The following is a 17,231-nucleotide window of genomic DNA, read 5'->3' on the forward strand; positions in this document are numbered from 1 at the left end:
TCATATCACAAATTGCCGGGTAACTTTAAAGAACCAAATGGAGAGACAAGGCTTATTATACTTATTTGAGCTCAACATTTTCAAGCTGGTAAACCCACCAAAAGGTCTGTACGGATTGTCCCATCTTAAACATAGTTAGATATTACCACCAATATCCCTAATTATGTAATGCATTTTTAAAAAATCTTTTTCTAGATTTTGAGAGACTGAAACTTTCCACTTCTACCAATTCTATCCAAAGCAGGAAAATGAAGAAATAAAGTTTATTAACTTTGACTATCAGCAGAATTCTACTTAGAAACCTGTGGCTTTCTCCATAGATAGACAGGGATCTGATTGAGGAATTGAGTGCCACTCCATTACGAGTACAAAAGTCACACCCTTGCATGCCCCTTCCTATTTTAGCCAAATTCCTTCTTTCCCACTGCATGAAGGAGTCAAAGAGCATGCTTTAGTCTAAGGGATACGGGAATTGGAGACACGGAGAAGACTGTCAGAAGCACGGAGAACACCCCACAGAAGATCATTCTTAAAGGGAAGCTCACGTGTCTGACACCTGCTTGCCATCCCTGTGGTTAACTGGCTTTTATGGGTTCTAATTTCTGATGGGAGCAAACAGAACTACGAATGCACCCAGGAATCCACCTGGTGGGTAATTTTGTTGTTTCTTCTTTTCTGTTCATCTGCTTGCTGTGCTTCGTAATTTCTGAAACCCTCTAAAAATATGTGGTGAGAGAACATAATTAAATCCCAAAAAAAATTTAAAAAAAAAACCCATTCATACAATATTGGCAGAATCATGCAAATCCTTTTTCTCATTTCTCTTTGAGCCAAGGTTTGATGTTTACTCACATAACCAAAAGGCTTTTTAATTATTGTAACAGAAATACATTTCCTGCCCTGCTGGGTTGGAATAATCGTATACACTGATGGGTGTTTCTTCGTTTGCTTGCTCTCTGTCCAAAGGCCTGCAGACCTGAAACAGAAATGGAATCAGCCAGCATCAAAGTTAAGAAAAAGCTCACATTCCGCTTCACAACCCACCAAAAAGCATAATCAGACAAAATATGCGATCCAGACCAAACATTTAGGATCACGGCTTTCCCAAAGAAGATGAAAGAAACTTTCAAAGTCCTTTTCCCCCTGGAACTTTCCTCTAAAAGAGGTATGACCTGGGATCATATGAAAATGAGTGCCCCAGATTATATCGTTGAAGCTCAGAAGCGTTCCACGCAAGGAGTGAATTGCTTCTGAATCCCTAACTAGTGCTTTCCAATGTATGTCTATACTTCCCTCAGTAGAATTTAGATTGGTGCCACAGTTCCTGCTGAGAAGCTCATAGAGTTGAGCAACATGCAGCAGAGACCTCAAGATAATGTGATAAGTGCTATTTTAAGGTTGTGAATGGAGCTTTGACGAGGGAGAAGTCATAAAGGGCTTCAAGAGAGATGAGCGTTGAAAGATCCAGTTCAAATGAATGTGTGAAGTTGCCAGAGGTGGAGGGTTCCGTGATGAGCTGCAGAGAGAAGGCTCCACCTGACGGATACACATTCACCCTTTGAGAAAACTCTGTGTTGGCCAGACAAAATATTCTGGAGACCAGATTCAGTTTGTGAGCCTTCCAATTTATGTCCCCTACTTGAAAGGTGGCATAGGAGGCATTTTAGGCAGTGGGGCCAACATGCATAAAAACAGAAATCAGGAAGGGTAGGTATGTCTGAGGAAGGTTGAGAAGTTTGGGCAGCTGGTTGTAGTTTTTCACGAGGGGTGGGAGATAAAGTGAGTATGGATTGGTTAGGACTGAGGAAGGCTTAGAAAGCTACTCTCTAATGCTAGACTTATCCTGAATGCCTTGGCGAGCCAGACGATGTCTCTAAGCAGGGGGGTGACGTGAAAAGATTCACTTTTTGTAAGATAATTGCCAGCAGAACTGTGGAAGAGACAGGAACAAAGAAAGAGGCCAAGGTGGTGGCAATGGGGTGGAGAAGATGGGTTAAAATTGAGAGAGATTTCTAAGGCAGAAAAGATAAAGCTTACATATGGGCGTAAAAGAGGGAGACACATTAAGAATGATCCCAAATTTCCAGTTTTAGAAAGTGCTTAGGTGAAAACACCATTAATCAAAAATGAGAATCAGAAAAGGAGCAAATTGGAAGGGTGATCATTTCTGTTTGAGATATACTAAATTTTAAATATCTGGGGTTTAACCAGGTGGCAACATATTTTTTCTTTCTCTTTGTTTTCTTTTAAATTTTGAAACATCTCAAACTTATAGAAAAGCTATAAATACAGTACAAAAGAAAAAAATCCTTTATATCCCCTAAACCCCACTAACTACGCCTAAGTAAGTTGCTGACTGGATGGCCTATCACACGGTTTCTTTAGTATGTATTTCCTACAAACAGGAACAAAATTAGGAAATTAACCTCATACATTGCTACTATCTAATCCTCAAACCTCAGTCAAGTTTTGCCAAATGTCTCATCAATTTTTTTTAGCAAAAGAACCCTGTTCAGAATCATGGGCTGTGTTCAGCGGTCAGGTTGCCTTCGTATCCTCTGGTCTGGAACAGGGCCTCAGTCCTTCCTTCCTTTCTTGTCCTTACTCTGGAAGATTACAGGTCAGTTATTTTGTTCCATATCCCTCAATTTGGTTTTGTCTGATGTTCCTCATGATTAGATTCAGGTTATGCATCTTTGGCAGGAAAATCAATGAAGCGATGCTACCTCGTTCTTATTGCATCTTATCAGGTGGTGCACAACTTCAATTTATCCCATTACTGATGATGCTTGCTTTGATCACTTGATAAAAGTGATATCTGCCAGTTTTCTTCACTTTAAAGTCACTCTTTTCCCTATGTAATTAATAAGTAAATTTGCTATTCCTCATCAAACTTTCAATTTATTCATTCATTTGTTTATATCAGAATGATTTCTTTATTCAATTGGTTATAATCCATTGCTATCACTATTTATTTATGCGCTTAAACTATCCCTGATTTGGCCATTGGGAGCCCCTTCAGGCTGGTTTCTAAGTCCTTTTGACATGCTCCTATCATTCTTTGAACACTTCCTTGCCTTCTGGCATAAATAAGACATTCCAGACTCATCTTGTACTTTCCCCACCAGCCCTGAAATCAGTCATTTCTCTAGGGATCCTTGGTTCCCTTTAATGGAGAATAGTATTTAGAAGCTACATTCTGGGAGCTGGATGTGCTCAGAGCATTGGAGCGTCAGTGTTCCAGGCCCTCTCAGCAGACAGAGTAAGGGAATATATTCGTGTCCATACATCCCTACACATATACAAACATACATAGATTCACACAGACATTTGTATCTTTATTTTTTTCTAAATCTATCTACATATATTGAAAACCATGAGTTCAGACTGATATTCCCAATTCCAATCCACTGTCACAGGGTTCACTCTAATTTTCTCCTTTTCCATACCCGTAAGCCCATTCTCCAATAGTGAAAAGCCTGGCTTTCTGGTTACTTTTGATGAGTCCACCATATGTAACCTGTACCCCAGCTCTCCTGTTGTTCCCTCCCCTGCAGAGACACCCTCCTCAGCCCCCTCATTCCCGGACGCTTCCTGCAGGACTGCCCCCCATGTGGATCCCCTCCTCATCCTGTGCAGGCTCTGATAACACATTCTTGGGCACCGCAGGTCCTGCCCCCACACCCCACTCCACCTTAGGTTCAGACACCTACCTTGTTCTGTCCCACCTAACAGCTCTAGCACCAAATTGTTCAGGAAAGGAAAGGAAGAGAAAAGAACAGAATGAAAACGCAAGAATGGAGGTGAAAGGAAGAGTAGGAAAGACAGGAATGTTAAACAGATATATTGAGAAGCACTATGGCGTAGGGTTACCACAGAGCCAGAAGGCTGGGTTCCGACAGGCTCTACCACTTATTTTCTGTGTGACCTTGAACAAGATACTGTATTTTATCAGATATGAGGTGTACATTTTTTAAATTAAATTTTTGTTAGTTAATTGTAGATTCACATGTAGTTTTAAGAAATAATACAGAGAAATCCTGTGTACCCTTTACCCATTTTCCTCCAGTGATAACATCTTGCTGAATCACAACTAGGATACTGACATTGGTACAGTCAGATACAGAACGTTTCCACCACATGAGTCCCTCATGTTGCCATTTTATAGCTGTAGCCACCCCCCTCCTGTCCCCACTCCCTCCACTAAACTGTTCTCCATTTCTGTAATATTGTCAGTTCGAGAATGTTACATAAATAGAATCACAGAATATGTAACTTTGGGATTGGCCTTTTTCACCCAGCATAATCCATCTGAGATATATCCAAGTTACTGTGTATTTCAGTATTTTGTTCCTTTTTAATCTATGGTACAGAATAAAATCCATGGTGTGGATATACCATTGCTTTTTTTAACCAATCATTTATTGAAGGACATCTGAGTTGATTCCAGTTTGAACTATTACAATGAAAGCTTCTATAAACATTCAGCCACAAGTTTTTGTATGAACATAGGTGTTCATTTCTCTGGGATTGATGCCCAGGAGTACAATTGCTGGGTCATATCATAGTGCACGTTTACTTGTTTAAGAAACTGTTTTCCATACTCTCTGTACCATTTAAAATTCTCACCAGCAATATATGAGTGATTCTGTTTCTCTGCACCCCACGTAGCATTTGATCTTGTCATTACATTTTATAGTATTAGCCATTCTGACAAGTTTGTTATGATATTGTAGTGTGATTAAAATTGTCATTTCCCTAATGGCTAATGATGTTAAACACCTTTTCATGTACTTATGTGTCATCTATGCATCTTCTGTATTGAAATATCTCTTCATATCTTTTGCCCACGTTCAAGCGAAGTTTTTGTTTTTTACTGTTGAGTTTTAAGAGCTCTTTATATATTCCAGGTACGAATCCTTTGTTGGATATATGGTTTGCAAATTTCCTCCCACTCTGTAGCTTGTCTTTCATCCTTGTAACAGTCTTTTGTAGCACAAAAGTTTTTATTTTGACAAAGTCCAATTTATCAATTTTTTACTTTTATGGGTCATGCTTTTGGTGCCAAGTCTAAAACTCTTTTCCCAGCCCTAAATCCTGAAGATTTTATCCTATGTTTCTTTCTAAAACTTTTATGGTTTTACATTTTACATTTTTAAGGCTGCTTTCCATTTTGAGTTAATTTTCATATAAAGTGTGAGGTTGAGTTTGAGATTCAGTTTTATGCCTACGGATCCCCAGTTGCTTCAGCACCATTCATTAAGAGGCTATCATCCCTCCATTGAGTTGAATTACTTTTGCACCTTTGTCAAAAATCAGTTGAGCATATTTTTGTGGATCTATTTCTGGGATCCCTGTTCTGTTCCATTCATCTATGTGTCTATCCCTCCATCAATACCACAGTCTTTATTATTGTAGCTATGTAGAAATTCTTGAAATTGGGTAGACTGATCCCACTTTATTTTTCTTTTACAAAATTGTTTCAGTTATTCTACTTCCTTTGCTTTTTCATATAAATTTTTAAAATAATCTTAGCCTTACCTACAAAAAATCTTGCAGAGATTTTGATAGAAATTCAATTAAACCTGTATATCAGTTTGGGGAAAATTTACATCTTTACTATGAATAAGTCTTCCAATCCTTAAACACAGTATGTTTCTCCATTTATTTAAGGTTTTCCCCCTCCTTTCAGCAGTGTTGTATGCCTCTCATCACATAAGTACTGTTTATGTTTGTTAGATTTATGCCTAAGTATTTACTCCCCCCCCCCCTTTTTTTAAGCAATTTTACATGGGGTTGTATTTTAATTTCAGCGTATTTATTGCTACTAAATAGAAATATAATTGATTTTTGTATGTTTATCTGATATCTTTATTCACTTTTTATTGTATCTAAATTCATTTATTCTAGGAGGATTTTTGTATACTCTTGAGATTTTCTCTGTAGACAATCACATCATCTCCAAATGGGGATAGTTATATTTCTTCCTTTCTAATCTCTATGCTTTCTATTTCCTTTTCTTGCCTTACTGCCCTGGCTAGAAATTCAGCACTATGCCGAATGAGTGGTGAAAAGAGACATTCTTGGCTTATTCCCAACTTAGGGAGAAAGCATTCGGTTTTTCACTATTGAGTATAATGTTAGCTACAGGTTTTTTGGTAGATACTTTTTATCAAGTTAGGGAAGTTTTCCTCTATTCTACTTTTTTTCAGAGTTTTTATCATGAACAGATATTGAATTTTCTCAAATGCCTTTTCTGCAATTGATAAGATCATATAATTCTTCTTCTTTAGCCTCTTAATATGGTGAATTGTACTGACCGATTTTCAAATACTGAACCAACCTCACATCCTTGGAATAAACCACACTTGGTCATGGTGCATAATTCCTCTTATATATTGCTAAATTCTATTTGCTAGCGTTTTGTTAATTATTTTGCATCTGCATTCATGAAAGATATTTGGTTTTTTTTTTTTTTTGTGCTATCTTTGTCTGGTTTTGGTCTCAGGATAATACTAGCTTTATAAAATGAACTGAGTAGTGTCCCTTCTCTTCTATTTTCTGGAACAGATTGTGTAGTAATGATGTTAATCCTTCTTTAAATGTTTAGTAGACTTCCACAATGGGACTATCTGGGCCTGGAGACTTTTTTCTTAAGAGTTTTTAAATTATGAATTAACTTTTCTTAATAATCATACAGCTATCAAATTCCCTTTTTCATGTTGGCTGAGTTGTAGTTTATGTTCTTTTGTGGAAGTGATCTATTTCATCCAAGTTTTCAAATTCATGTGTGTGGAATTGTTTATAGCATTCTCTTATTCTTCTTTTGATGTCTGCAAGGTCTGCAGTGATATCCCATTTCAATCATTATATCAATACTTTTTGTCATTTCTTTTTTTCTCTTTGTCAGTCTCACTAGACATTAGCTAATTTTATGAATTATTTTTTCAAAGAAACAGCTCTTTCATTGATTTTTCTCAATTGTTTTTTGTTTTATTTTGTTTTGTTTTGAACTTCCTTGATTTGTACTCTTTATTATTTCTTTCCTTCTGCTTGTTTTAGGCTTAGTTTGCTCTTCTTTTTCTAAGTCCTTGAGGTAGGAGCTTAGATTACTGACTTGAAACTTTTCCTCTTCTCTAAAATATGCATTTAGTGCTACAAATTTCCCTCTTGGCACTGCTTTAGCTGTGTCCCACCAATTTTGATATGTTCTATTTTCTTCCAGTTAAATGTATTTTTTAACTTCTCTTGAGACCTTCTCTTTGCCCCATGGATTATTTAGCAGGGAGTGGCTTAGTTTCTAAGTGTTTGAAGATTTTCCCCTATCATTCTGTTACTGATTTCTAGTTTGATTCTATTGTAATTGAGAACACACACTGTATGATTTCAATTTTTAAAAATTTGTTGAGGTTTGTTTTGGGACCCAGCAATGGTCTGCCTGGGTATATGTTCCATGAGTACGTGAAAAGAATGTGTATTCTACTGTTGTTGGGTGCAGAGTTCTATAAATTTTTATTAGATTCTGTTGGTTGATGATGTTGTGGAGTTCTTCTAAATCCCTGCTGATTTTCTGTCTAGTTGTTCTATCAATTATTGAGAGGGAAGTATTAAGGTCTTCAATTGAGGATTTGTCTATTTTTCCTTGCAGTTCTGTCAATTTTTTTTTTTTTTTTTTTGGTGAGGAATATTGGCCCTGAGCTAATACCTGTTGCCAATCCTCCTCTTTTTGCTTGAGGAAGATTGTTGCTGAGCTAACACCTGCAGCAATCTTCCTCTATTTTACATGTGGGATGCCACCATAGCACAGTTTGATGAGCGGTGCTAGGTTCACACCTGGGATCCGAACCTACAACCCCTAGGCCACTGAAGTGGAGTGCTTGAACTTAACCAGTACCCCACTGGGCCAGCCCCAGTTCTGTCAACTTTTGCTTCACATGTTTTGCAGCTCTGCTGTTTGGTGCATACACATTTAAGATTGCTATGTCTTCTTAGTGGATTGGCCCTTTTATCATTATATAATGCCCTTCTCTGTATTCAGAAATTTTCTTTGTGTTAAAGTCTACTTTATCTGATATAAATATAGCCACTTATGCTTTCTTTTAATGCTTACATGATATATACATATTTTTGTATCCTTTTATTTTCAACCTGTCTGTGTCATTATATTTGAAATTTCTCATAGACAGCATACAATTGTGTCATGTTTTTTAATCTACTCTGCCACCCACTGTTTTTTTAATTGGTATACTTAGACCATGAACATTAATATGTCTATTGATATGTTAGGGCTTAAGTCTGCCATTTTATTTTTTGTTTTCTGTTTGTTCTCTCTGTTTTTTATTTCTCTTTTCTTTTTGTGCCTTCCTGTGGATTACTTAATCATGTTTTTAGTATTCTGCTTTGATTTATCTAAACCATTTAGGGTGTGTCTGTTTGTATAGCCTTTTCAGTAGTTGCTCAAGATACTACACTCTACATACATAACTTATCACAGTCTATTGGTGTCATCATTTTACCAATTTGAGTGAAGTATAAAAACCTTAACTCCCTTTAGATCCCTTTACCCTCCTCTGTTTATAGTATAATTGTCCTAAAATTTCCTCTACATTCATTTAGAATCACATGAGAGAATGTTATAATTCTTGCTTCAACCATTAAACATAATTTAGAAAACTCGAGAAGGAAATCCTATTACATTTACTCATATTTTTGTTTGCGATGCTCTTTCTTACCTCTTGATGTTCCAAGATTTCTTCTTTCATTGCTACCTTCTGTTTAGGGAAATTCCCCATAGCCATTCTTTTAGGGGAGGTCAGCTGTGTTTGTTTTATAGTGTCCAGAATTTTTAGCTATACCTAGCAGGAAGAATAGGGAAAATTATATCTAGCGTATTCCACCTCCCTACGAGCAACAGTCTTAAGACACACATTTAACCTCTCCAAAGTTGGAAGCTGTCTTTCGATTGCTATTAGTCAGGCTGCAGTTACAACATAGTTGTTTCAGTCTCTACAAGCCCACATGTGCTCACAGCTATTTACATTGTATCATTTTAATTGTGTTGGGTACACCTTGAGCACAGGCTTAGCTTTCAGGGGAAAGAAATTCACAGATGTAAGAGGTCCTGTCAAAGAAGGATGAAGGGAAGAGGTTTTCTCCTGGGCCAAAACAGATTCCCCCAGAGCACAGGGAAAGAAAGTAGAAATCACTAAATGTTATCTGGAATAGTCCTCCATGAACCTCATATAAGCTACCCAATATACTAGTTCTTGATGCATTTCATGAATTTGTATATTAATAGTTAAAAATAAGCTTGTTAGAAAGTATGGTGATATGATTGTTATTTCTGGTGTAATGACTGGACTACATCCCCTTGACATTTCAATCAACAAATCATTTGAAGACTATTTGAGGAAGAAATATGAGCCCTTGTAGTTGTCAAAAACCTTCCATTGATACTTTCTGGTAAGATCAATAAAGTGTCAGTATCAAAACTTGCAGAGTGGGTGTCTTTGTCTTGGAAGAAAATACAGAGACAACAGTGGTACTCTCTTAAAAAATGCTGCATCACCAATACCATGGATAACACAGAAGACAACACTGTATGGAAAATCACAGGTATCAATAACTCTGCTTTGAAAAGTGATTCAGAAAATTCAGACACGTATTGTGATCAAGTTCCTTTATTTATATATATACAAGAGGGATACATAAAAAGCATGCCTGAATAAGTCTGAAAGAGCTCTTTCAACAAATATAAAATAAAAATTCTACATGATAAGAAATCATTGTGCTATTGTTTGACTGGCATGATTACTTTCACTAGTGGGACATAAAGCAATGATGTATTTTACAATCAAAAGCATCTTTTTTCAATAGCATATTAAGAAATAGAAGAGGTGGCATTAGTGAAGAAGACTGAGGAAAGAGTCCTGCAAGATATAGAATAAGAGAACTAGAGCTGAAAGGATAGGAGTTTGAGTCTAAACAGAGAACAGTGGAGTTTCCGAGGCGAGGTGATTCTTGATGATCACAAAGTCCAAGGCATGATTTTGGTAAAGATTTGGGAAGATAGAGACCAAGGTCACTGGCCTCTGAGAGATTAAGGAGGTCTGAGGTAAAGTGTTTAATGGATCCTCACAGGGACACTAACGTAACCCAGGCTGGTGGCAGGAATTGGGATGGAGAGAAAAATAGCAAATAGGCATTCCAGCTGCTCCACAAAAGCAGGAGTGTCACCTGGAGGCTGGAAAATTGCAGCAAATAATGATAGGAAGAGGTGGGAAAGTTGTGATAAATTTATTTATGAATCTTAAAATTCTTAGAAGTAAACCAAAACTGGCTGTGTTATGGTAGACAACGTGTACTGCAGTGAGAAAGGTGTAGTCTAACTTTCTATAGTCATTCATTCTGATACCAAATGAGATTCCTATGGAATACAATCTTGATAAAGAATCATGGATTAAACTGAGTAGTCTTATCCAACTACCTGTGTTTGAATATTTCAAAACTCCATATATAGTCATGCACCATGTAACAACACTTCAGTCAACAATGGACTGCATATACGACAGTAGTCCCGTAAGATTAGTACTATATAGCCAGGTGAGTAGTAGGCAACACCATCTACGTTTGTCTAAGTACACTCTATGATGTTCGCACAAGAATGAAATTGCCTAACAAGGCATTTCTCAGAACTTATCCCAGTCATTAAGTGACACATGACTGTAGTTAATATCTTGAACTGTTTCCTGTGTAAATGTGGCATTCAACAGATAGCCCAGGAGCTCAAAATAATCTATGACCGTTAGAAATATCCAGATGGATGAAGACATATTTGCTTATTGAACAATAATGCCAAAAAGGGCTTATTGACTTGATGATTGATATTTAAAGGAAAGAAGATAAATATAGCATTTGAAAGTCTAAGACCACCCTATACTTACGTAGTATCCCCTTGTGACTATGCAAAATTAAACCATTGTGGGCTGGTAAGGAGATAACAAGTTAGTGGCGCATGTCATAAATTAACTTCAAATGGCAAAGCCAAATAAGTAAACTCAACTTCAGTCATGATCTCTTGGCTCAGACTTCAATAAACAGGGAAGTGGCAGAGGGTTAATCCTTCGCTTGTTGCAGGCCAAAGATAGAGATGTGGCACTGATTGTTCCAGAAAGCACACAAAAAAGTGTGCTTGTGTGAAAGTATTCATAATAAATAAATAGTGAGGGCATGGTCATGAGAATAGGGACAAATTAAATTACACCATGAGGATTAAAGAAATAATTTAAGGAAATTCATTATTTATGAGAATAATCACCACCATTCAAAGCATACTAAGAGTTGGGGCAGTAGGGCTTAGCTGCTGTTGAACCTAAATCCTCCTCTTTAGGCCACAAGGACAGGCCACAAGGCAGATGACCTTTGGGAGGATCTAACCATTGTACGCCCTTAGCATCAAGGGAAACATGGTCAAAAAAGAGATGTTGCCTTTCCAGAAGGAAAGTTGCACAGGAAATAAAAGTAGAAATTGAAACACTATGTAACAAATGAATATTAAAGCAGAGCCATTAATGCCACATATTTTAAGTATTATAGAAAAGTCTTAGGGTGGGGAGATTTTTTTCCCCTATAAGAGTAATAAAGGATTCACTAAAAAAATCATTACTGGCCACATGGAAATGAAAACACTCTCACTGTTAATTTCTTTTTTGAGAGAGAAAGAAAGACAAAGCATTAAAACTTTTAAGCTTTTAAAGTAATATTGAATTCAATAAATGCAAGTAATAAGACTAATGCCTTTAAGCTGGCTGTATTATGGTCAGTTAAGGGGAAAAAAAAGACATGAGAAAGATGGGGAAATGAAAGAAAGAAGAGAAAATAAGATGATCATATTCAGTCATGGCTTTTCCTCCTAGACTCTGCTCCCCTGCTGAATCCCCGTGGGGTCTCCCTTACTCGCTTATCCCACAGATAGCCCCAGTTCCTTCCCTGACACCCACCACCACACTTGTGTTAATAAAAGAAAATTGGGGGCCAGCCGGGCGGCGCAGCGGTTAAGTGCGCACGTTCCACTTCAGTGGCCTGGGGTTAGCTGGTTCGGGTCCTGGGTGCGGACATGGCACCACTTGGCATGCGATGCTGTGGTAGGCATCCCATATAGAAAGTAGAGGAAGATGGGCATGGATGTTAGCTCAGGGCCAGTCTTCCTCAGCAAAAAGAGGAGGATTGGCAGCAGTTAGCTCAGGGCTAATCTTCCTCAAAAAAAATGAAAAAAAGAAAATTATTCCAAACCTTCTTCAGTGGTCTTTAGCTCCCAGTGTCACCTAACTTTGAGCCAACAACACTATTTTTAACTTTCCTGAGAGGTTCGAAGTGGTTAGATTTAAAAGGTCCCCACTTAACCCTCTCCAGCTCAGTATGTTTTCATGTCTTCTTTCTTCTCTCTTCTCCCAGGAAAGATGGTGCCCTTTCCCATGTTCCAGTCTCACCCTCCACCTTTATCTTGAAGAGTTTCTCTGTGGCTCTATTCTTTCAACTAGCTCTTCTCCCTCTCAATATTCATATTATATAACAGAAGCAATAAAAAGCTATAGCATTTGCATGGTACTTTTAGTATACAAAATGCTCTCATGTATATAATTTTCTTTGAATCCTCACAATCGGTCTAGAAAATATTGTATGATGACTATTGTTGTTGTTTTCCCACTTTTAAATCTCTGAGAGGTGAAGTGACTCCCCAACGCTCACGCAGATACTGAGTGGCAGAGTGAGGACTCACACTCAAGCTTTCCAGTTTTAGGCCCAGCACGCCAGACAGCTGCCTCCTCCTTGGAACCACCACTAGCAGGGCTTCCCAGCTGGCCTGGAGGAGTGCTCACTTGGTAGGTCCCCATGACCCTCCCAGGGGCCCTGCAGCGTTGAGGAGTTGAGAGCCCACAGGCCACCTCCTGTGAAGGCTGATCTCACCCATTGACTCCAGGATGCTTGACAAATATGATAATTTTCTACAAGGTTGGGAAGCGCTAGGGTGACCAATCATTCCCGGGTTTGCCCAGGACTTTCCCGGATTTAGCACTGAAAGTTCGGTGTCCTGGGCAAATAGCGAGGGTTGGTCATCCTGAGAGAGGGCTGGCCAGCTCTGTGCCCCTCCAAGGGTGCTTCCCATCCACTGCCTTGTGTTATTATGTTCCAGATTCACTCAATACACATTTATTGAGCTTCTGCTACAGTTAAGAGTACTACGCTGGGCATGGGTACACAAAGATGAGCAACCTGTGTCTCTGCTCTCAGGGGTTTGCAGGCAAGTGGGGAGGATCATTTGTATTCAAATAAGCACATAAAGTAAAATGTGATTTTTTAAAAAATCTTCAATTATACCTCAATAAAAAATAATTAAAGTAAATTAAAATACACAAATTAATCTAAAAAACAAAATAAACAGGGGGTTGGCCCCGTGGCCAACTGGTTAAAGTTCTGCACACTCTGCTTCAGCAGCTCTGGTTCATGGGTTGGGATCCTGGGAGCAGACCTACTCCACTCATCAAGCCATTTTGTGGAGGCATCCCACATACAGAAATAGAGGAAGACTAGCACAGATGTTAGCTTAGGGCAAATCTTCCTCAAGCAAAAAGAGGAGGATTGGCAACAGATGTTAGCTCAGGGCTGATCTTTCTCACCAAAGAAACAAAACCAAAGCAAATAAAACCTGATAATGAGGGAGATACTACAAAGGGATAAAAAAAATTTTAATAAATAAGTAAATAAAACCCAAGTATTATAACAGGCAAAGGAGAGAATTTCAGGAAGAGGAGAGGGACCAAGAGAATCAAATGCTAAGGAAACATCCAGAAGGACGAGGTCTAAGAAGACCCTAGTGGATCTGGTGCCTAGAACTAACGAGAGATCAATTCAGCTAGAGCAGCAGGGGCGGAAGTTGGCAGGTGGTGAGAACAACAGCCAGAGCCACCCTCTAAAATTTAGTCCAGAGAACTTCCGCCTTCCATCACGAGAGAAAAAGCATACCACACAAGCCCTCCATAAACAACAAGAAAACTGGGCAAAGCATATGAATCAATATCACAGGTTGGACAACCAGCAACTGTCATCCTTAAGAGAAGGAAGCCCAAAAGAGCCCAAGCTTTCTGCCTGGAGGTATTTACCAGACCCTCACTCAGGGAGGGGAAACCAAGCAAAATACAGTGCTCTCCCTGAGCTGAGGAGACAAAGATCAGGGCTCAGGGAGCGGCCTCACGATCTCTCTGCCTTTACTCTGCTTTTTCTCCAAAGCACGAATCACCACCTGATACTATAAATTTGATTTTTTTCATTGTTTTTATTATCTGTCTCCCTGTGACTCCTTCTTTAGAATGTAATCTTCACAAGGGTTAAGCAGAGATGCTATCTATTTATTCACTGTTGTATCCTTAAGACAGTGTATGCAATAGGTGCTAAATAAGTATTTTTGAATGATTGAAACAAAAAGGGAATAGGTAATGGAAAAATAATGTCAGGAAACATAGACAACTCTTTCAAGGAATGTATAGGTGAGGGGAAAGGAGAGACAAGTTGAAGCCACAGCAATGTCATAAAGTTTAAGAAAAGGTATTTTGTAGAGAAAGCAGTTGTATAAAACATAAACATGTTTGAGGGATCCAGGCTGTGTACGGTAGCAGGCTGATGGGCTGTAACTTCTGAAGATTCCTCTAAAGACTGACAGTTGAGATGTTCAGTAGGGGTGAAATTGTGGAGAACTGGAAAGTTAGAATACTAGGGCTACAGAGAAACTTCACAGCTCACGATGGTTTGGGTTGTCTATTGCTGCATAATAAATCACCCCACATTTAGCGGCTTTAAACCATAACAATGTAGAATTTTTCACACTTCTGCAATTTGGGTTGGGGGATGTCTCAGATGGTTTCTTCACTGACATGTCTGGAGCCTCAGCTGAGATGGCTGGAACAGCTAGGGACTGGCCAGACCTACCCCTCTCTCCACATGGGCTCTCACATAGCTAGCTTGAGCTTCCTCACAGCATGGTTGCCTCAGAGTAATCAGACTTTTTGCTGATTTCTCAAAGGGAGGACGTAGAAGCTGCCAGTTGGCTTAAGGCCTTAATTCAGAAGTCACACATGTCACTTCTGGCACACTCTATTCATTAAAACAAGTCACAATGTTTCCAGGGGAGATTCCAGGGGAGGAGAAATAAATTATGCTTCTTGCTATGGGGGCAGCATGAGTGTACAGGGAGGGGAAACTTATTGGGAGCCATTTTTGGATGCTACATACTATGAAGGCTTAGAAAGGAGCAGTCCTAAATGACAATAAAGTCGAAGGTTAAGGTGAGGTTATACCAGTAGCCCAGTAAAGTATAGTGAAGATTATTGTCCCTAGATCCTAAGAGGTCAAGAATCTGAAGGGTTGTGGTATCATTAATGTGAATACCAGAATACCAGTGGATGTTGGCATTAAATGGAACTCAGACCTGAAGTCACTAAGAAAGATAGAAGTTTGCAAGATGAGAAATGATGGTGGAAAGGATGGAGAGAGGCTGGCATAAATGAATGGTAGACTTCAGAAGAGAAGGTAGTGGAACTATGGCCTGTAATTTGCAGAGTTCAGGGAGGGGATTCCCTCTTCCTCAGCCCATGAGCAAGGGGACTAGCTTCTGCTGGAGAAGGTTGGTAACAGAAATGCATCATGACAGAAATCCAGGTTTCAGTTAAATTGATGAAATAGGGGATCAAAATAAAAATGTAAAAGAGATAGAGGGATTCCCCACGGCAAAAGACAGATGATAGAAAGATGCAGCTGGGTAAAAGGTAGTACTGAAATCCTGCTAATGGGTGTGGGAATAGAGATTTGCTGGGAGAGCTGGTCTAATGCAGTATTAGAGGGAAATCAGGATGGAGGAAGTTGAACATTAGCAAGTAGGATGAAATATCACTTGTCCTTGCATTCATTCATTCAAGTGGGGAGGGAAGGGTGGATGTTAGCTGAATTACCCAGGTTGGTGTCAAGATTTTACATCCTGTTGCTTCTGAGTTTGAAGCCATAACTTCATCTCCTTGGGTTCCCTTAGGTTGATGTTGAGGATGGGGATAAATGTTGGGGGATGGAGAGGAAAGTGAAAAACAAGGAAGATTTGTCTCAGAGAAGACTCAAAGAGCTTAATAACAGGCGCTCAAGTCATGATATCAGACTATAAATCCATGTCTAAAATTTAAACCCATTTTCCTCTCAAGGAGGAAGAAATCAGTAGTGTGTAAATCTAGTCAATTAACTAAAGATGCATGCTCTCTCTCTTTTAAGTGAAGGAAAGAGGTGTAAAAAGTAAGACATTCTGCGACATTTTAGTTAGAACAAAACAGAACTAATGTGGTGTCATTTCAAAGGGTGTTTTTTTTGTTTTTGGTTACACACCTTGAGCCAAAAGACTGCCAAGTATTTACACACTTGTTGCTCTCTTACTGTGCAAGATAGGTCAACAGAAAGCACAGCTCCTAACCTGGAACCCCCTACTCTCTAAAAGAAACACACTTACTGAATTTTAATTTTTGTTGCTTTTACAATGATATTTTAAGTTTGGAACAGAAAGTACACTTTTTTTTTTTAAAAAGGATGGTGATGAAATAGCGTGGTTGCAATCTGAATTGAATTAAATATTTTCTTATTTAGTTTGTGTTGTGTTTTTCTTTTTCCTCTAAAGAGGCAAAATACTCCAATTATGGCTCAGTGGAACTTGTTACTCATAGGAACAACCATTCAGAGCGTTGAAGAAAAGAACATGGGAGCATCAGTCTATTTAATCTGGTCTTAAGTGGTGTTCTGCCTTAGAGCAGGTGGAGAGGTGAGCACATCTGTCAATTCTGTGTGGCCTATGATTCGATGGACTTCCCAGTGACATGAACATTCTCTCTCCTCTGACCCCAACACCATAGCCTGAAGGAAGGCTGGTTTGCTCTTGTGAGTGGGCTGTGACTACCAGGGAGTCTGAGGGAGCATTCATCTCCTCCCTATACTAAACAAAATAAGACTAATAAAACAAGATATCTACCACGTTCTTGCCTAACACTTAAGCCCAGAAAAGAAGTCACCTGACATTGACCCAGCTTCTCTGATGCACAGAAATGACTTAAGATAATCTGGTCAGAAGAGGCTGTAGAAAAACCACCTACTCCTCCTAGCCAGCAGCTTCCCCATGGGACAGATTCCTCCCCTTTTATGAAGAAAGG

Source organism: Equus caballus, chromosome 2 (genome assembly GCF_041296265.1).
Source record: "Equus caballus isolate H_3958 breed thoroughbred chromosome 2, TB-T2T, whole genome shotgun sequence".
Lineage (NCBI taxonomy): Eukaryota > Metazoa > Chordata > Mammalia > Perissodactyla > Equidae > Equus > Equus caballus.